This window comes from Onychostruthus taczanowskii, unplaced genomic scaffold (assembly GCF_017590055.1).
Source record: "Onychostruthus taczanowskii isolate IOZ18803 unplaced genomic scaffold, ASM1759005v1 scaffold53, whole genome shotgun sequence".
Lineage (NCBI taxonomy): Eukaryota > Metazoa > Chordata > Aves > Passeriformes > Passeridae > Onychostruthus > Onychostruthus taczanowskii.
The window spans coordinates 455,372-478,003 of NW_024502902.1; the positions used below are offsets into that span (position 1 = coordinate 455,372).

At 45.4% G+C, this 22,632-nt stretch overlaps 1 protein-coding gene across 1 annotated transcript in view; it reads right to left on the minus strand.

Moving 5' to 3' along the window:
* The window catches only part of GRIN2B (glutamate ionotropic receptor NMDA type subunit 2B), a 167,306-nt gene that overhangs the window by 128,812 nt on the left and 15,862 nt on the right, over positions 1-22,632 (minus strand). The window lies entirely within an intron of this gene.

Consider the following 22,632-nt stretch of genomic DNA (forward strand, 5'->3'; position numbering starts at 1 on the left):
TCGTTTCTCACTGCACGCAGGTGTGTGTCTATATAGACATACACATGTCCATGTGTACAAAGGCAATTACTTGCAGGATGTCTCAAAACAGGCAAAGTGTCTCATCTCCAGTATGCCAGCTACACTCCAGTGCAGGCTGGCAGCACCTGGATTAGCATCTGACAATGATCCCTATGAAATCAGGTGATGGCACAGCCCAGACTTACTGAAGAGCAGTGTCTGCATCACCACACATGCATTCAGAGCTAATTAAGTCTCTGGTTTGTGTTCTCAGGGAGAAGCCAGGGTTTACACAGGCTGCTTCACTACACAGCCCTGGCCACAGCCCAGAGGAAGACAGATGCCTTCAAATCATGGGTGAAAACACTCAAGATATAGTTTTAACAGACTTTCTTCCTTCTGACAAAATACAGTCCTTCAGGACTCACTTTCCATGGAGGCAAGTAATCATGTAAATAATATACATCAAGAAGACCTGAGTTTAAAAAAAAAAACCCAAAACCAAAAATGAAAAAAAATCAAATTGTCTTTTCTTTAGGTAGGTCATAAGAGGGAATATTTGTGGGAAGGGTTTAGCCACAGGAACATTTCTTTTAGGGTGCAGCTAAGCAATTCTGAAAGCTGATACAAAGACATCGCCCTGGTCATCTAGCTTCAAGATCATTTTTTTTTCACTAGTAGAAAGTGTTTTTTCTCTTTTTTATATAAAACTTCTGAATATCTCCTCCTGAGAAGCACTGAGATGAAACATTTTTCCTTCAAGAGTGGTGGCTAGTGCAAGGAGCTCAACCTTTTCATTATCTCAATGCCTTCAGGATGTGTACATTCCTACACTAGGCATTTGTCTGCACTGCGTAGGAGCCTGCAGCAGTAGCTGTGCACCCTTTATCTCAGAGGACATTCTCCTCTTCTGTGTGCTAAGAGTAGAAGGAGCAGAGTTGAGGAACAATGTACATTTATTATCTTGGTGTTGGTGCTCTTCAAGGCATGCAGCCCCGCAGACTGGGCAAGCTCAGTGAATGAAGCACACTGCATGGAAAACATCAACCCAGCGTTCTACAGCTCATTTGGTGTCCAACTGCTCTTGTTATGTCACCCAGCAGTTTCTAAGGGCTGACAGTAGATCTCAGTGCTTTTATTCCTCAGGCTAATCCCACTATCTTCATGGTGTTATCATACTCTCTAAATTGAAGTGAATATATGGACAGGCTCCCTGTACATTCTGCACATGGCTATTCTGCACAGCCCAGTGGTAATTTGTGTGTTTCATTGCTATGCATCAATTGTTGGATCCCCAGAAGATTTTCATTTCACTCCATAAGCACCAGCATGTCTGTTTCAACAGAGATTAATCATACAAGCCCTCCCAGTCTGGGACTCAGTCCTTCTCAGGGCAGTTTGCTCCCTTACACAAGGTCAGTTGTGTATCTTGGACTTGGACAAAGAAACTCCTCAGTTCTCTGGGAACAGTGACAGCAGCATTTCAACAGGGTACAGTGATGCTGTGCAAGTTTACAGTCCAAACTTAACATGAACAGCATTTCTGACAGAAGTGTCAGGAGGACTTTAAGCAGGCTGATCATAATCCTTCCTGCTGGGATATGGACATATCACCATTGATGGTGAGTCTTGGCAGGGGATTTTTCAGGACTTCAAGTGGGCAACATTTTCCATCCTACAGCTTCCAGCAAACCACCTCCTCAGAGTTTATCAGTTATCTTGCAGTCTTTATGGACTCAAAAGGCAGATTATTGCCTCTTGAGGTGTCAAGAGCTTTTGCTACAGCTTCTGGATTTCCCTGAAATGCCCTCTTCTAGGTATTGACTGAGCTAGGTATTACAACTGAAAAGATTTTCATTTAGCAAATTTTTCTTTGCATGGCTCACGGTGCAGAGGGAATACATTAAGTGAGATCTCTTTGCTCACCCGTTTTTGCATAAGCTTGTTCTATGTGCACTATGCAATTGCTTTAATTCCCCATCAACAGCCTCTTCACATTTTCAGAACTCTCAAAACCATGTTTATTTTGTATAATGCCACATCCCTACCTCAGAAATGCCAGAGCTAACCTGAACAACCTAAAAAGACCCTAAGGCACAGCAACACCTTGCAGAATTACTACCTTGGGTCCTTGAGGCTGCAGAGTGGTTTCAGTATGGTCCCTGAGCTAAATTTGTTGTGATACAATTGTACCATTCCTCAAGGTAGGCTGTTGGGTGCTGTCTAAAGGTCCACACATGATGCCATGTAGCAATGACCTTCTCAAGACTCACTCCCTTCCTGCAGTGCCTAGGCACCCCAGTATCTCACAGTGCTTCCCACCACAGCTGCCATGGCAGACTTACCCCTGCTGCCCGGTCCTCAGGCTCCCTTTGCCCCCAGCGCCTCAGCAGAGGTGTTTTTTTTCCACTCCTGGGACCCAGGAGTGAAAAAAGTGGACTTTAACCTCTCTCCTTGGACCCTTCTCCTGCACCCTCAGCCCTGCAGGGTCCCTCCACACCAGCTCCCCTCCCACCCACTTGGCACAGGACAGTTACAACCACGCTGGGACTGGTGCAGCAGGAGGTGAGGCCAAAAGGCCAGCAGACGGTGGGATCAGGTCCACACGCATCCCGATGAAGGATGCAGCTTTGTTTCCATGGCAACGCGCAGAGCCAGGCAGCACGGTCCCTTCCCGCAGCGCCGCGCTCCGTGCCCGACAGCGCTCAGCACTGCCCGCCGCCAGCAGCGACCCTCCGTGCACCTTCCCAAGCCCGACACATTAGGGCTCACAGCTTTCCCACCCACGACGTGCCAGCCAGAAAGAGGCAAATAAAGATGTGCCAGCTAATAGCAGCGACAGAAATAACACCTCCCATCGCAGCTGAGCTGTAAAGCCCTTAGAACAGCTTTACAGGGAAATGCGTTTTCTTTCCTAGAAGCCGGCAAGCATAAGCAATGGAATGCGGTTCAGGGAATTAAAACAAGGGGGTTTTTTTCTATGTGTAGGTAGCACACAGCCAAACAGCACACACTACCCTCATCTATGGCAAATGCTACTCACAAAGCCCACCCCACTCCACCTCTGAGAGCAGGTAGCCCCACAGAGCACACCTTCCCATGGGACAGCACTAAGACTCTTTCCAAACAAGGGTAGCACCAGGCTGCTCTGCTTGGTCCCCACAGCAGGAAGGGAAAACACCAGAGAACAGTCGGGACCCTGGGCCTGGGAGCTTGCAGCCTCCTCAGCACCTCTCCAGGGAGAGGCATGACATGGCCAGATGTTTTGTCAGGCCTTCTGCAGTCAGAAAATCTACTTTCCAGTTTAGAACTGAATCACAAGCAGGACTGCTCAAGATTTCTCTGCCATTTCTACTACATTCTCATCTTGTCTGATGAGAAACAGTTGGGAAAATTAATCCAAATTAACTTAAGTTGTGAGTTTAGCATGAATTCATAAAATCATTAGCCTTGAATGGACACAGTTCTTCCAAATTAAACCAACCCTTAGAAGAAAATTGAACTAAACTGAATTAAGGTCCTTTTAAATCCAAAGAGCAGAGTGCCTACATGGCGTTTGATATCATTAAGAAACAGCAGTCTGGGAGGGATGACCCAGCCCTGGTTTCCCAGAGAGTCTTCCCATATTACTCTTTTCAAGAACCAATAATGCTCTCACTGGAGGGAAGTTAGGTTTCTCACTTTCCCATCTGATTTGAAAGTTGCTGTGCTGATGACTTTCTGCTGAAGCCCTTTCCTAGCCAGTCAATACCTTCACCAGTAGCTCTTTACCTTTGCACTATTGTTACCTCACTCTTGTTTTAGTGGAGGGCAGCCTTTTCTGATTTCTCAGACTGCATTTTGCCAGGTTAGGCAAGCTACACTGCCTTACTCTTCTGCTGTAAAATGTGTTCTTCCCTCTCTCTACCAACCAGATATTTTTCTGGCTCCACTTTGCTTTAATTGGAATAACTGGAATTATACATAGAATTATACACAGAGGAAATTACAGTAGAGACTTTTACAATGATACTGACACTTCCCTGCCTTGGCAGGGAATATCCTGCCTGGCACCTAGGAATATAATTGCCTTTTATGCTGATGTCTCATATTGAAGACTCAGTTATCGCATCAGTAAATAATACTCCCACTTTTTCTCTTTTTCATTTGCTTATAACTGAAAATCCTATTGTTTCTGGGATCAATTAGTAGGAGTAACAAAGAATCTTTCCATACAGACTAGCAGACTGTGTAAAGTCATCCAGACCAGTCAGAAGAAATATAAATGTGTTAGTGTTGCACTCTCCAAACAATTTCTGCTGCTCAAGTCCTTAAGATCTAGTGTGGGTCCTACTCAAAGCAAGGCTCCACAACAGGCCCTGCAGTGGCACGTCCATCTGCATGGTCCCAGACTTCACACTGGTGCATTTCAACCTTCCTCTACGTTGTGGTCCTCAAGAATGTCCAGTAGCTCCTGTTTGTTCCCTGTTACATTCTGTGTTGATCACGCTACACTACTCACTCCCACGTGTGCACAAATGTCCTTATGAATATGATCTCTCACACTTCTAGGCCATAAACCAGAGCCAAACATTTGGAAACTTTTGCAATTCCGTAGTTTAGAAAGTTTCGGTTTAGCCACACTGCATCTTTCTGATGGAAAGAGGGAGCTGGGCAGACAGGTTGGAAAAAGGTAATTAATGGAAGGGAGAAAATCAGGTCTGCCATTCAGACAAACACTCCCAACTGAAGGACACAAGCACATTTACAGCAAGTGTCATATGAATACAGCCAGCTAAAAAAGAAACAGTCTTCATACAATAAATGTCCAATCTTTCCTTTTACTATAGGAAATCATTGCACTGATCAGCAGAGAGAGGCAAAGAGGAAAATTATTAGGTTATGATTCAACACTCCATTATTGCCATTCAAGATGGTGTTTACCAAGGACTAGGTTACTTTGCAGAAAAATGCAACTTTTGTCCTGGTAATTTAGGCCCTTTAAAAATATTAATTCACTTTTTTAATACAAAATTACTTAAGCCTAGCTTGTCTGTGTTTGTTTGCTGTCAGTGCTCTCATATAGGAGTTTTATCTGCATATTCATGTATGGAAATTTGCAAAAACTTGCAGAAGTGTACATCTACCACGTTCATATGCAAGTATTCAAGACAGGAGTGCTTGTGTGCTCATTCAACAAGGGAATAGAAACAATACCAAATAGATCTCTCTGACCAACCATAATTAAGTAAAGCAGCCTGTATCAATCCATAGAGTAAATATTTTCCAAGAAGTTCACTAAGTAAATTCAAATAAATTTGAGGAAATTATGATCTGCACAATTGATATTCCATGAACAGAAAAAGCAGCTAAGTTCACTGAATAAATTACATGTTGTGAATTAGTCCCCCAGCTCAGCAATTACTATGGCTGGATTACTAGACTTGATGGATAATTTAGCATCAATAATAATACTTTATTTTCTAGGTACCGCTCAACATCAATTAAAAGACAGATTTTTGCTTAATTTTCTTTTTTTTTTTTTTTTTTTTTTTTTTGGGTTTTTTGGGGGGGGGGGTTGGGTTTTTTGTTTTTGGGTTTTTTTGTGGGTTTAGGGGGGTTGTTGTTTGATTTGGTTTGGTTTATTTCTATATTTTACAGAGGAGGAAAATAAAGAAACAACCTTTCTGGTATCAGTGTGTGTCAAAGTTCCCGGTGTGCACCAGCTCACTGGAGGAAATACAACCCACATCCCTGAACAGCCAGCTAGATCCTCCTTCCAGCAACTGCAGAAGAACTTATTAGGACATGATCCCTCACACACATCCCTTGTCCCTCTGTATGAGAAGACGGCTGCATTTGAGATGCAGGGAGAGCAGGGATCCTGTTAGCTTAAAGCAACAGGCAACAGCTCCTGTTTGAAAGTGTCTCACTACATTTAATGGACTACTGAACACTAAATTTGCTCTTTTAGAACAGGTCCTTTGGGAAAATCCATTATTAATTGTGATCTCTTCTGTAGTGTCCCCGAACTATGATGCCCAGCAAACACTGCTCCAGTCTGAGGGGTAAATTAGTTAATCCATCAACTAGAAATTATATTGAAATCAGTCTGCTACCACGAAATAATTTGGGAAGCGAGCTGCAGGGTGTCCCGCTGAAACACCTTGTTCAGCAGCACTCACGGAACTGCCGCAGGAACAGCAAACGCTGTCGCAGGAAGGCAAAGGAAGTCCGAGCTGCTCGCTGCCTCCTGGAGCAGGGGAGAGACACTGGCCCGAGCCAGGGCAAGTGGGAGGGCAGCTGCAGGGCAGCCTTCTCTTGTGATGTGCCTGGGATGGTAACTAAGAAAATAATTTTGTGCTGCAAAAAATTATCGGTTTGGCACCTCGCACCAGCCTCAGAACTATTCTGGTTAAAATGAACACGGCAATTTCCTGATAACTTCACTAAGCCCTCCCAGTTCTGATGTAAAGCCACGGGTTAGTGCTCGTCCATTCCTCCCTTCCCCAGGTGCTGTGCTGCTGCCACACGCGAGATTAACAAGGAGGTTATATTTAAACTTCCAAGAGGAGCTGCTGTGCGATTATGGGTCTATTTAAAATCCTCCGGGCAGCTGCAGTACATAATAACAAGTCAGCGGGAGGGAGGGAGGGAGAGAGAGTGGAAGGAGAAGAGGGAAAGGAGGGGGGGTCAGGAAAACATCACGGATTGTCCCTGAAAAATTGATTGCCAGAAATGGCAGGGGGTGCAGCCACGTTAGAATGTCCCCCGCGGGGACACGCCGGAGAGGTGGCGGCGGAGGAGGAGAGCGCAGGCAGCGGCAGGGGGACCGGAGAGACCGGCATGGAAAGCTGCCAGACCCGAACCTCACTGCCTCGGGCAAGGACGTCATTCCCTTAAACCCACTCGGCTGGCTCTGGAGGGCTCTGTCACACGCCACTGGGTGCCCGTCCAGGCTTCCTCAGATCACAGGCGTTTGAATGAGTAAATAGCTATTATTAGACTTCTCCTGCCTGCCCACGCACACACCTCAGCCTTAGGCCAGCATAAGCTACCCCCAAGAAAAACACCACTTTTACCTACTCCAAAGGGCTTTACCCAGTCCCGAGTTCTGCTACGGCACTTGGAAATGTGTTCCCCTGCCAAAATTGCAACTAAAGGAGGAGTGCTTCCTCATGACACCAGAGCAGGGACTCGGCTCTTCCTGCCTCACCATAAATCACATTTTCTGGGATTTATTCCCCAACCATCTCACCAGCTGACTCCACTATCTCCTGTGATCAGGGAATGGGCAAAATGGGCTAAGGCACCCAGGTCGATCACTGGCACACATTCTCAGCTTGCAGTGGTACCAGAGCTCAGTGACATCATGTCTGGTGAGGTTCCACAGGTGGATGTGGGGCAGGTGGGATGGCAGCAGCAGTGGCCAGGCAGATCAGTGAGAACCATCCACAGCACTGTAAGAGGCTGTGCTGGTGGCACCAGCCCTGAACTGAGGAAAGGGGCCCTCAGCGCTCTGTACCACTGAAGGATGAAGACTAATTCGTTCTTCATTGCAGGCGTGAGACCTTTGAGCCACAGGTGTGTTTCAGATAAGTTCCACACCATCACACAGTTTCACGTCTCATGATTTCCCTTTGGTGGTATCACAGCCTCCTGCTTGCCTTCTCCTTACCAGCTGAATTTCCATGTCCTTTCAAAGACTTGCTGCAATCCAGCCAAGATGACTGCATTTCATTGCTGACTGGAGCCTTTGCGATGCAGTCTATAAAACACTTTGGGAGCTTTCCAGAGGAAAGATGCTCAAGAAACATCACTCATAGCAGTCCACACACATTCACTGACACTGTTCTATGTGACCCTTTCCTACTCTTCTTTCTTCTCCATCCTCCCATCCCTACACAAGCATTTTCAGTACTGGAAGTTGTTGGTATCAGGCAGGGAAAGAGTGTCTCTCCAGAACGAGATTTGCCTCAATTTCCATCAGCAACAGAGAAGAAGGGAAAAAAATGTCCAAATTAAGCTGCTTGATTACTGAAATTAATCTTGTCACTTAGCATCCCTGTTCCACAGAATGGGGCCTTTGATTAGCCTCCTTGTTTCAGAATATTACAAGCAGACGTTTATTAAGCAGAAGGCAATTCCTCTGCAGGGGGAGAGGGGCAGCTGATTCCAAAGGGAAGGCTGCTCTCTGGATAAGAGATGCCCACAGCTTTGCCTGCATCCCTGGCAAGTGAGGAGATACTGCTCTGACAACACAATCACAGCCCCCAAGGATTCTCCAAGATCCTCTCCCCAACATATGACTAAGGACCATCCTGTTATTACTGTCATAGGCTTGGTATTTATAAGGCTGACAGCTCTTGCAGCAAGTTATCTCTTGTTATTACCATCATCCTGAGAGCCCTCAAAGGTTGTGAGGTGCTGTGTCCCCCTGCCTGGCTCCCTCAGCATGCTAAGGAAACACAGAAGGATGGGGAGCATTCCCCAAGGCAGCCAATGGAGCAGTGGACCTGCAGGTGGGACCTTCAACACCCACACTTCCCTCTCTGCTTCCTCTCCACCTCCATGCAGCATTGCCAAACACACAGCAGTGACTCTGCATGACCCTGCTGTCACAGGCAGCTTTGTGTTTCCCACTCCACAGGACATGTGCTCAGAAGCCAGTACCTCTCTGTAGGGATGGGCTGCCCTTGATGACCTGATGCAGTGTGCCATACTGGCTGGGATGGCAGAAGGGAGAGCTCCGAGACACCAGTGGGGGGACCCACGGATGCTCTTGCAGCTCCCTGGGAATTTAATTTTAATACAGGCTCCTAGGAGGTGAAATCCTGGAGCTCCAGGGTCCAAAACTGGCACTGCTGGTACAAAAAAGGGATGAGAAAGGGTAGAAGGTTGCCTCTTGTGGCTTGTTCTGACTCTGCCTCCACCAACCAAAAGGTTTTTGGACATTGTTACTGGCACAGGGATATACTCAGCAGCATTCCAGGCAAACTACTGACAAATTTTAAGTAGGCTAAACTGATTGCTGGGTTTCAAGCTATACTGGTCAAAATCAGCCAGCACTGAAAGGCTGTAAAATCAAAGATCAACTTTTAATGCTGTTTTCCTTTCCATTACTGTGCAAGGGATGTTTCTGGTATGCAAGGGATGCAATGCAAGGGTTGTTTAGGTAGGCAGACCTAACAATCCCAGTATTACTACTAAAATTGCTGTATTGGAGCCTCCATGTACTGAATCACAGTGCCAGTGCTCCATCCTGCAGGAGAAACACAGGTCAGAGGGAACAAGAGGGTGAGGCCTGCATAAGCTTTATGTAATTTTTTTTACAGGCTGCTGTTCCGAAGAGTGGCGTAACTTGGCTGTTATCTAACCGCTCTCACCAGAGGGCCTCAAACTACTTTCCAAGCATTAGCTAAACAACTTTCACAGTAGCCCAAATCCTGCAAGGACCTGCTTGCACTGACCGGTGAATTCAACCTTGCCCAGCCTACGGGAAGCTGTCATTATCTTCTCTGTTCTACAGATAGGGAAACCGAGGCACTGAGGCATGGGGAACCAAAGTGATTCAGAGAAGATCATGAAGATAAGCCAAGAGCAGAAGAGAGTTTTTCTTGGTTTGGGTCTTTCTTAGCCTTCTGCTTCCTCACTCTTTGCAATGCACTCAGAATCACCGAATCAGTTAGGTTGGAAAAGACCTCTGAGATCATAAAGTTCAATCCATGAAACACCACCTCATCAACCAGCCCATGGCACTGAGTGCCACATCCAGCCTTTCCTTAAACACCTCCAGGGACAGTGACTCCACCACCTTCCTGGGCAGCCCAATCCAATGCCCAATCACCCTTTCTGTTTAGAAATTCCTCCTAATGTCCAACCTGAACCTCCCCAGCACAACTTGAGACTATGTCCCCCTCATCCTTGGGAGAAGAGGCCAACCCCCAGCTGGCTACAGCCTCCTTTCAGGCAGCTGTAAAGAGTGATAACGTCCTCTCTGAGCTTCTTTTTCTCCAAGCAAACAACTCCAATTCCCTCAGTCATGCTGCATAGAGGATTGTCCTCTCCCCCTTCACCAGCTTTTCCACCCTTTTCTGTCAAAAGTCATTCCCGAACTGAGAGGCCCAGAACTGGACACAGCACTCAAGGTGCAGGCTCAGCACCGCCGAGTACACGGGAACAATCACTGCCCTTGTCCTGCTGGCCACACTAAGCCCGATACAAGCCAAGGATGCCATTGGCCTTCTTGGCCACCTGAGCACATGCTGGCTCCTGTTCAACCTGTTCATGTTGACCAACACCCCCAGGGCCTTTTCTGCTGGGCTGCTTTCCAGCCATTCTGCCTCCAGACTGTAGCGCTGCCTGAGGCTTCCAAACTGCATTCAGCAGCCTACATATAACAGCAGATCAAAGATTCTAGAGTTGGTCAAATTTATATGAACCTCCAAAACTATTCTGAGGGGCCCAGATGGAGGTGGGGGGGACAAGTGTGTAACAAACTCTAATTTCAGCTGATTTGTGCTTGCTTGTCCTTTCCTCCCCCAGGCCAGCGGGTAGGGTGTACAGACTGAATGAGAAACCATGCTCTAGTGAGGCATCTACAGGTTTGGTGGAGTTTTGTTTGTGGGTTTGCTGTTTCCTGGGTACCAGGGCTGTGTGAAGCATTGAAATTCCACCCTGAGCAGCAGTGAGCAGCAGAACCTGTTTCCATAGCACTGCCATGGAAACAGCACTCTGCGAATCTGTGCCTTCAGGCCCCTCTGCGGCTGAAGCATCTCACTGCTCCTCCCCAGCACCCACCTCCACACTACAAGCCCCCAGACCTCCTGGTGTGCCCCTGGTGATTAAAGGGTATGGTACACAAGAAAAGCAGGGCCTCCTGTTTGGCCTCCTGCTGAATCACAATGTGTAGAAGTATGCTTTGAAGATAAATACTAAAAGCATGCTTCTTTCCCCCTCTTCCATGCATAAAAGTAGAAAAAGCTACAGTTAAAATTCAAGTTGAATTGCACCAGCAAAATTTCACCTGGTAATATATTAAGGTGAAAACACAGTAGTCACAGTAGTCGCATGCATGGACTCTTTTATCTTCCTTTGTCTGCCAGGAACACCAGCTTCCAAAACTAAGGATTTAATTAACTGTTAGAATGTAGAACAGGCTCCCCTTAATCTTCTCCTCTGGTTTGGGGTTTCTTTTTGCTTCCCATCCCATGGTTCATACTAAAAAATACTCATGGCAAGAGCTCCATAAAATGGAGGGATAAATCAAACAATGGATGTATGCAAGACACGTGTTATTTCCTCCCTGCATCCACTGAGTGCCTGAGGAAGCGCACACCACAACGCGCATGCTGCTGGTATTTGAGCCTCTCAAAGACACACAGCCTATGAGTGTTAGAAGCCATCTCCACTGGCTGGAAGACCACAGGTCCACCTAGAACCTTGATAAGTCAGTCCTTAACAGACTTGGTAATCATGAGGAGTTTTAGTTGTAGCGCTTAGACCACCTATCCCAGGAATGGGACAGGAGAACAGTCTAAATTTCAGAGGGACACCACCAGAGAAGCAAGGGAGACCCAGGATCAAACTGACAGGCAGAAAAATGCTAAAACTTCATCTTACTGACCTCCATCATGGGTCCTAAGGAAGGGATTATATGCAGAGCAAGAGAGAAATCTAGCCTCTGCTCTACCAACCCCCTGGTCTCTGCCACAGCTATGGAGAAAGATACTGTGTTACCAGGATAGACCAGAAAATTTTGCTCCAAGTGGGTTGGAAATCACCCACAAAAAATGATACAGAGACTCTTTATATACTGTAAAAAATGGCAGCTGTCATCTGACATGCATGGAGCAAAGTAGGCCCCCAGATGGGAAAAGGATTGGTTTTAACTGTCTTAGGTCAGAGACCATCAAGGACACAGACCCTCACCCCTTCCTTTCCCAAGCAAGTATTGGAATAACAGGAATCAACAAATATCAACATAATACCAAGTTTTGCATATTTATAACCTGTCCACTGCCTTCTCAAAGAAGTACATTGAGTTACCCTCTGAGGCAACCTGTGCTTTCACGTGAACCAGCTCTTCTCCGTGTGCAGAGCAGGGCTGAGTTTGTCAGTCACATTGTGACCAGGGTCACATCTCTCACCTGCTGTGGCTGTAACTCCTCTGAAGGCTTGCTGAGCAAAATGACTGATTTGCTGCATTCCCATGCAGAATGTGAAGACTGCTTGTCTTCCTGTGTCCACCTGACCTGACAGTCTCCTACAACAGAGTATTTTCCTGTGTCGCCAAGCCCACCCCTAGCTCTTCTCCAGCACGTGTGAATAATATCATTTCATGAAGAAAGGAAGCTTCTCAGACTGCAAATGCTTTGAGATTTTTGGTTTGCCTTACTTCTCCACAAATCCCAAGTCACTTTGACCCCAGTTTTTGACTCCAGTATTCTGTTGAATAAAAAGCCTGCAGGAGGCATCTCACCCTGTAGATGCCATGCTGTGATTTAAAAGAGCTTAATACAGATCAAACTATAACCCACATCCCCTTCACTGTGTTCTTTATTATTTTAATGAGGTTTTCAACCCATCTGTTAAATCATGGATGAAGAAAACTAGCAGTTACATGTCAAAATCCATGCAAACTACTTTAAATTCATGCCTACTAAGCTGGCCTATAGTCAGATGTTACTAAGTAAGTCAGGTGTACGGTGTCTGGAAAAACAAATTTCGTATGCATGATCACCTACTTATCTGGAGTGTCTTCTAATAATGTTAACTCGAGGAAGTGAGAATAATAGCTTAGGACAAGTACATACTGAATTGTTTTATTTTTGTGTTGGTTGTTTCACTGCTTTTTCCAGGCAGCAAGGGGACAGTTTTCCTTGTACCACTAACTCTTTCACTTGACTTGGCCTACATTTTACATTTTTGGTATGCATGTGAAAAGCTTTGACAGCCTCTTCAATATCACTGCTCTTCTGAGTTCAGGATAAAACCTCTCTGGCCCCTCTCAAGTTCCTTTTAAATCCCTAAATTACCTTCACATTATCTTCAGTTCCTCATCTTGTATTCACTGGGCATCTTGCACAGAAGTGCTCTCAAGACCTGGGCTGTTGGAACTAAACGAGGCACTGAAATTTCTTACAAAGTTGTGGTAATTTCTCCTCGTCTCTGGGACAGTATTGGCAATACTTGGATCTACCTGCATTAACAAATCTTCACAGTACGTAATTTACACTTCATTGGTATTGGTTCCTCACAAAGATCTGGTAATGGCTTTATGGAGTTTAAATGCAGCTCAAAATTTCCACTGCCAAAATGTTCATGCCCACTGTCTCAGAATTCTTCCCTTCACAGTAGCAGGAACTGATCTATTTTTAAACATTTATTTACTCTTTAAGATCGTATGTGTCCAGCTTTACACGCTTCATCACCTGACGATTTCCAGAGGAATAAAATCTTTATTTACTCTCCACTTACAACGAAAAGGGAATTTTCTAGGGTTATGAATCATGGGCTGACTTGACTTCTATCACTCTACCCTATAGCTAGGCAGCTTCCCTCACCCCATGAAGTACCCTCAAATGGTTCCTTGGAGAGAAAGGTTAGCTGGTTTTGACCCTTACGTGCCATTCCTTCTTAAGTTTGTGGGCTTTTAGCCATACTTTAAATTCAGCCACTTCCCTTCAAAAGATCAACAATTCCCATACATCCTAAACTTCCCTGCTTTATCACTTCCTTGCATTATTTTTACTTTTAAGGCTGTCATTTTTTCTGGCATCAGAATAACATGCTCCTGTGCAAGTTCACTTCAAGTATCCCACTTCCTTTGATGCCAACAACAAAATCATCTATTGCAGAACTGTTCTTTGCAGCTACAAAGAAATGCCCAGTTTTAATGATGATGAGGGCATCTTCATTACTATATTGGGACTGCCTTTGCAAAGAAAGCACAGCGCTGCAGTTCTTACAGCCTTTTCTCAAATGTCGGCCCTGTCTTGGTTATTGCTGTTTGCTGCAACATTAGCACGTCTCTGTGTCATTTCTGGTGGATGCTGACTTAGAAAAGGGAAGGTGGCCAAATAGCTTTTTGCAGATTTCTTCTTTTGCAGCATATCAGGTTCCTTAACAAGTCCAGGCTTTCACTGGACTCAGTGATTTCTCCCATCAGAAATTCAGAATATTTTACCAAGGGGTACCATAGAAAATCTTGTGTTCACGTTCTCTCTCTGGTCACACTCACTGAGTTTTGTTGCCTCCTAGCACCATCCAGTCTTTCATGAGGGACTGGTTTAACATCTCAGAATTGCCAGATATGGAAGACTTTTTCCTTTCCACTTTCACAAGCCCTCTTGAGTTTTTTGTCTTCTTTTTTTACTCTGGTCGAAAACCACAGGATGAATTTACACTAATTCCAGGATCATAGAATTTATGCACTCCCATTCCAAATGAAAGCTCATATGGACAAAAACCCCTGAGAAAAGCCTACGCTTCCAGCTACCCATGCTTTTCATTTTGCTTGCAGGCTTAGGTCAGTTACTATGCACGTGTTCCCTTGCATCACCCACACTTCCAAAGAGACTCAGTTATGGCAAGGTTTTGGTCTGCTCTGTTCTTCTACTCAACATGTTTTTTATCTCATTTTACTCCTGGTGCTATGTATTTTCCAATATTCACTCGGAGTCAAGGAGCCACCTTCATCCAGAATCCCTTTCACAGGTTGCTTCACAGGAGCAAGGGAAGCATCCCTGTAACACAACAGCTGGCTACAGCTGGGTCATGGCAAAGCATCCTGGAGAATGTGTCCGCTGTGCAAGGGCTTGCTCAGGCAGCTCAGAAATTACTAAGTAGGCAAGAGCCTACTAAAACGAAGAACATGCTGCAAATCAACATTAGCCTTATGTGTGGGATTTGACCATACACAGTCTGGTTTAGAATACATTTCTGGTGATGGACAAGCCTTTCTTGGAACAGTCTGGTGATCACTCTGTTTTTCAAGGGCTTCTGGTCATGCAGAAACAAAAAAGAAGCACTATTGGGGAGTGACTAGCCAGCCTCATTACAAACTGGAGGCAGAATTAGCCACCCACACACAGCTTCAGGATGGACTCCCTCTAATAGTTATTTTATCAGCCATGCTCCTCAGAGAGTCTTCACTTCTGCACCCCAATAATCCCTGGATATTATCCATAGCAGTGCATTTTGGACTGACATTGCTTTGCAGGATGACCAAGAAGATCTGCAAAGGTCACCTTTCTCACAAATTGCAGATTAGTCCAATTACAAAAGGTAAATTATAAGCATCCTGGACAATCATCATACAGAGTCCAAGCAAGACACCTCTCCTACCTACCTGCTACCCACCAGGGCTTGGAGAGAAGAACACAAACCAGTATGGGGAAATGCCCTGACTTTCATAGCTGTGGTTTAGATATACCAGGGCCTGGACAGCAGCATGCTGTATCAAAGTCAAAAAGCTCAATTTTTTTTAATCTAGAGCCTCCTGGAGATATATTTGCATTCACAAGTGTGCAGACATGACATCTTGGACCTGCACAAGCTCCCACTTAACGCAACAGACTAGGATGTTACGCAAGAAGTAAGCACTGAGCAGCGAGCACCGCCCCTCTCCACACAACATGTGCATGTCCTCAGAATGGAAACCTCTTGCTTCTCAGCCTGTCCTGCCCCCCCCATCCCATCTGCCTTCCACAGATTTCTGACAGCTTCGGCTCAATGTCCCTTCACTCTTCCTAGTAAACACAGCCTTTCCTCTCCTCGGTATTGCTGTTACAGACTGTATCACCCTGCTCTTACAAGTCCCCACTGCCACAAATCCCTTCTCTGCCCCTACAAACCCCACAGGCCACCGCTGCGTCTCAGAAGAAGGGACATGTGTCCTCAGCAAGTGGGTGGAACGGAGACAAAGATGGGTTGGATGAGTCCCACACCACAGAGGGGACTCCCAGAGGAAAAAGAAGCACCAGAGGAATCATACATATAAATTTCTTGCCTCTCTCCTCCATCCTCTAGGATTTCTGTAGGGAGGTAGCTCTTCTCATTTGCCCCATCCCACCCTATACCCTGCACCTAAATATGTCTTCAGGATGGGGAAGCATCTGTGCAGTGGGTGGTGATGCGGGGGTGCAGCCAATAAGGCTGCAGCCTAAAAGGACTGAAAGAGAGATTAGATAGCGATGGAACCTGCATGCTTTGAGCTTTTGCTGAGAAGGAAGGCACCAGAGCAGCTTGAGGGGCATGCTGGAAGTGGCTTTTGTCTGAAGGGGGTCTGAATGAGACAGAGTTCATTCCTGCCTTAGCAGCCTCACAGTGCTGTGCTTTGCACAGGTAGCTGGAAGAGTGCTGATAATTGCGCTGCATACCTTGAGCTGGCAAGAACACAGAATTGCTGTTCTGTTTGAAGTCAGAGAGCAGAAAGTTCTCCCACTAACATGTATAAAAAAAATCAAATATTTGAGAAAACTTACAGAAGATAAATAGTTGAAAAACTCCAGTTTGGGAGATTGCATTTTTAGCTTGTCACCTACTCAGCCGGCAGGCGAGGGATCTGGAAGAGCTGCACAGACTCTCTGCAGACCCACCAACCTGCCTCATTTCCATCCACAGCTGTGACAGGCCTGACACATTCACAGTGGACTTTTCATACCGTAGAATCAACAATTTCCAGCAGAAAAATGTTCCACTGGAAAACTTTCAGGTAGTTCTACTACACATTTAGAAATGTTTTGTATATACCAGTATGTTGGGCATATATTAATATGCTATTCACCTTCTATAATCTCCAGATACTTCAAGTGCATGTCTCTAAAGAAAAGGCAGAATATGCCCCTTAAAATGCCAATCACCGTAAAAATGATGAATGATCAGCACAAAGTTTTGCAAGAGAGGCCCATAGGTGAACTCTAATTTTCATTCTTGCTCTGATCGTGTGGCTGACTGCAAAGCAGCTTCTGCCACGCTTGTGAAGAGCCTCACTGCAGTCCATAAGGATCTGCTGACAAGCTGTAGACACAGGCATTATATCAGCACACAGAACCCAAGTGTACCATCCCTGTATGTTTTCTGTCACACAGGAAAGTGTGGATATTGCGTGTGCATACTGGACTGCAGACTCGATTTCATCTTTTTTGAAAGCTCTCCTCAACCCCATGAGCTCCTTCCTGGGGGATTCTATGGCTGGAAAAATTAAAAATTTGTTTCCTTTATATGCTATAGTTCTGCTTTTCCTAGAGGCAGCTGCAATTCTTTCTCTGTGATCTGAAATTGCAGCAATAATTATATTTCCTACTTTGTTCACTGTAGTTGACTGTTTTGGCAGTCATCCTGTAGCAGTAATCCACACATAAAGAGTCATCTTGCATTTTTCAATCCAATTTAAAGGGAATTGTTTCTCAAGTAAAGCAAGAGGGTGAAAATGTTCCCCTCTGGCAAAAATTTCAAGCACTTTGGTATTACCAAATTACTTTTTACCTACCTGTCTTATTCATTTTGCATTTTACAAGCACTAATTTAAATTCTTTGCACTTCTAGGAAGGCCTGAGACTTTCTTCATGTGCTTTTTTGCTTAGTCCTCCTGTACTTCTCTCAGACATTCAGAAAGAGAACTCCAGTTCCCTCTTTCCAGATGATGCTCAGAGCACCAAGTGCTCTCATTTCATTCTTATTTTCTTCTGGGGCTATTTGTTCATTGTAGAACAGGGGAAAGGATGCCATAGAAATTAAGGCAAGAGTGCATTACGAGGCAAGGGAATCATTATTTATTCTTGCCATCAGCTCATACATTTGGTTTGATTTACACCAGTTGCCCCAAAGTTTCCTTCTAATTTTTCTTTGAAATACCCAGAAGCCTTTAATAATGGCATTTACATGTATAATGTAGCATTAATAATGTTAAACAAAGCCTTTGAAGTCTCCTCCATTCTGCACACCCCATACCATTTCAGAACAAATTATTTTCACAGTAACCTCTGCCAGGTACAAACACACACACACACACACACACACACTCCACTGCTATTTTATTAATTTCAGATACTTTTTCCTTTTTCCCACACATTTTCAATCCTAATAGTCTATAATCTACAAAAGCAGCACAAGAATGAAGGTGCCAGAAACAGTACGATCAGGGCAGACAAAACGAGGTGACTAGAGATTCAGCCTTTAAATCCAACAGGATTTATAAGACAGGACAAGCACCTGAAATAATAGAATAGCAGTACAAGAAAGAAAAGTTTCAGGATATCTTAGAACAATTAGAAGAAAAGAGCACTGAAAGTTCGGAGTGAGAATTGTTGTTTGGGAAGCATCCTGCCTCCCATCCCAGCACATCTTATGTTTTCAGCCAGCTTACACCACCAAAACCTGCACATCATCTGAGGAAGCTTCAGACACATCTGTTGCAAATAAAGGAACTCTGAGGAGCTTTGTTCTTTTTTTTTTTTAATTGTAGTTTTAATGGGCTTTTCCATCTTCCAGACACGCAATGATTCAGGCGTCAGTTGTTTCTACAAGATCTCTGCTGCATCCATCCCTGTGACCCAGCTGCTGCTCTGCTCAGCAAGCCAAACTCACTCCAAGCTCTGTCCCACACTTTCTTCTCTGCTACTGGGGCCTGTTTGAGCATCCCTGTGCAGCTGGGCAGGCGGGCTGATGGAAACCCCAGGACATTCCTACAGCAGTTACTCTGCCTGCTGCAGCTTCCCGGGGATATGGTAACTGCTCCCAGGCACAAAATCCCACCTGCTCAGCACTGCAGCCCAAAATCTTGCTGTATGCTTCCTAGAGGAATACAGGAAAGGGACAAAAACCTAATAGATCAATGCCAATTGAAAAAAAAAAAGCTCTTTATGACACTTTTTTCCCCATCTGAAATCAGATGGGGAAAAAAGTGTCATAAAGAGCTTTCATACCATACAAGCAATCCTAGAAATTTCCTGCATCTTACACTCATGGATCATCTCTGGGGCATCCCAATGTCACTTCATGGCACTCCACGGAAACATTGGCAGGACAGGGTTTGAAGGATTCACTCACAACAAGACCATCACCAGCAGTAGATCTGCTTAGCTGTAGCTGACTCAAGGCTCTTTCTCCAACACTCTACCACCTTGCTATTGAAATTATTTTCCTGTTGTCCAAAGACCTACCATGGCCTTCCGTGACACCATCTGGCACTACCAAGGACAGATTAGCTCCATCCTCTTCATAACTACCTTTCAATCAGGGATGGATACCTGCATCTCTTACCCACATCTCAGAGGGCAGAGCCAAAAACAGTCCCTCAGGACAGCACAGGGCACGTTTTGTCTGTGTCAGGGCCAGCTCAGCTAGATCCTGCAAGTAATTCCCACAGCCTACAGATCTTCTCATTTCCAGTGGAGAGTCTCTATGAAATACCTTCCCACAGAGAGATGCAGAAGAGGCAAAAAAAGGTATGAGGATGGATGACACAACTGGAAAAGTCCTCCTGATAGTCAACTAAATAAGTTATTGTTCTCCTGAAGAAAACTGATAGTAAGGACTTCTAAGGTCAGGGGCTGGATAGAGAAGGTGAAGAATGAATAACTGTTAGGCTATTTTTTTTTCCTGTCAAAGAATGAGGGGACACCAAAATGAGAATACCAAGGAGCAAGTTTCCAACAAAGAACTTCTTCACCCTATGAGTAGTTAAATGATGAAACTCCTTTGTCTCTTGGATGCTAAAAACATGCCTGGGTCCACAAATGCCAAGAACTTGTATGTTGGTAAGGGTATGGAAGAAAACCCCACCAAGCACTACTAAACACAAAGACACACTGATTATCTTAGAGACTTCCAAGTGATAACTCATGGGATGTTTGGAGAATATTCTGAGGAAGTATCTCTAATTGATCCTCTATCAATTGCTGTTGGATGCAAAATCCTGGACTAAATTACCTTTGGATATAAACAAGTTTACACATCATTACAAAAAAGGTTTCTAAAATAACATTTAACATTACTGGACAATTTTTAAGTCTATCAGGACAGTGCAGCAAAGTTCCTACCACTATCAGTCAAACCAATATACAAGTTCAGTCACCTCTTTTTATTTAAACACTGCATCATTAAACAGAAAGAAGGCTTTTGGCTTCCTGGAGAAAAGGCAGGACATTAACATTGTCCCATGGCAGCCAAACACGCAGAGCACCTGGGTTTGAGCCCAAGGACTTCAGCCATGGAACATCACTCTGCTTTGCTCTTCACTTCACAGCCAACTGCCCCCAGCTTCAAAACATCTTTTATGAAAAACAGCAATGCTGTACCATGGTTAGGACAGAACATGCTCTGAGGCCAATCACTTTCTCAACCTACATTTGTACCTTCATCTCTGTTCCAAACACTCACAATTATTTTCATCCTCCCTTGATTTTCTACCCTCTGCTATATGTAAAACTTCCAAAATAATCCACAGGGTTAAAAACAGGTCTTGGGATAGTAGCCCATTTGGCTAGGGGAAGAAAGAACAAGGAAACCTCATCACCTTTTCATTTCTGCCCTGATGGGTAGAAAATGCTGGATTGTACTGCTCTGCCACGTAGCACCTCACACTGTCAGGATGACACTCCTCTGGGACAGTGGATCTGCTCCCAGTTCCTGACAATACTCAGCCACCCAGACCTGCCTGATATGGGCATGCCTCAATTTCTGCAAATTTCTAGTGCTGCCTGTGCCAGCTCTTTTCCTACTCCCTTGGGTCAGATGCATAGCCCAGGGAAGACAGTTTGGCTGGGGGCATCCATGTGTCAGACTACTCCCAGCTGCCACAGGGGCCCTGGGAGTCTGTCAGCAGCCAGAATAAATTGAGGTGGGTCTGACTCATGCCAAATCCAAAGCCAGCAAGGGGAATATACAGGTGCAGAAGTGGTACAAAGCCAATTGCCTGCTTCAGCACACTGTCACATACCAGGTACAGCTCAGTGTATCCAGAGGACAAGATCCAGCAACCACAATTCCCCAGTGAGACAAATTACTCCTATGGTCCTCCAGCTGCAGGTGCCTGCCCCATGGAGGATGGGACCCTGGGGAGCCAAGGCTGTCCGACAGATCTGTGCATGCTACACATTTACATTCACCCTAGCTTTATTACACTAGCTTTTCTAGTCCTAAGATATATTTTAAGCTAAGCAGCTCTCACCTCAGCACCCAGCTCCACGCAGCCCTGGCAGCAGCCAGGCAGAGATGAGGCAATGGTGTGCTAAGCAGGGAATGAGCACACCATGGTCACACGCTGCTGTCCCCTGCTAACCTCACCACCTTTACACCTTCCTACCCCTCCTCGCCCTGATCCTGATTCTGCAGCAGGTTCATTGTGGAGCACAAAGTTGGTCCATGCCAAGCTGGCACAGGCTTCAGAGGAATTAATTTAGACAGGTAAAGTCTGATCCCTTTCAGGGAGCGTGCGAAAGAAGAGGCAGCGCTCAGCACTTTAGACATCAAGGGAGAGTAAGAGAGAAAGAGATGAGAGAAAGCCTCGCATAGAAAAGGCAGCAGGAAAAATGTCCTAATTTGGAGAGACAGGGCTCATTGCCATGGCAACCCAGAATCGCCCCAGAGCGGCCAAATACGACTTTATATGTGGTGTTAAATGATTCAACCATTAAGAGAAAATACTAAGGGGAAAAAAATAATGGGGCTGTGGAAGGGAAAGTATTTGGCAACAAAGAGCTTTCCTCTGGGGTACTCTGGAAACAGAAGTGAACCTTTTGAGTCTTAAGTTGTATTTTTTTCCCCATCCTTAGGTGCAGACACATTTTTGTGGATTTGCTTGTTTGGGGAGAATGAGTCACTCTTTACTGCCTGCACTGCCTTCCCTCCCCAGCCTGGTGCTCATCAGCAGTGGGGTCAGATCCTGCCTACTGGGCAACAGAGGGAGGAAAGGCAACTGGAATCCCTGTTCCTTTCTTAAAGTCCACTACCAAAACCTCCCAGGACAAGGCAGAAACTGGCAACACATGGCAAATCACATGGGGACACTGCAGGGTGGCAGCACATCTCACCAAAGAAGCAGCAACATGATACAGGGTGGCAGTGACCACCAGGAGCTCCAGCCTCTGGTCCATAGCCTTGAGAAAGCACATACGGGATGTTTGTAAGAGATCTGGGATTGCTGAGCACATCTGGCCATGGGCTAAGTGAGAGAAGCAGCAGTAGTGACATGCTCACTGGTAGTCACACAATGCACATCCTGCTGGCTGAGAGAGGAAGATGAATCTCTGCAGCTGTCAATTAATCATCTGATCTCACCCTCAGCCCTTTCTCTCTGCTTTAGTCTATGAATTACTTTGAATATCTTAACAAATTTCCTTATCCCACACCCTGGCCTCCTTCCACCCTCACGCTCGGGATACCCTTCCTCTGTACTGTTGCCCTTTGTGAAACACCCATATTCAGCAGATCTTCCCATCTCTTTTCTTACCCCTGGCACAGTTCTGTTACATTTTCTCAGTCTTTATGAGAGGTCCCACCAAGTCTGCAGGGGCTACACCTCACAGAGTGCTGGTACATGGAGGTGGACCAGTATGAAGAATAGCAAGACCAGGTGAGTGGCAAGGAAAATATTTTATCTTCTGGAGGTTACCTCCTTGTAACTGAAGGTACTAATCCCAGTGGATG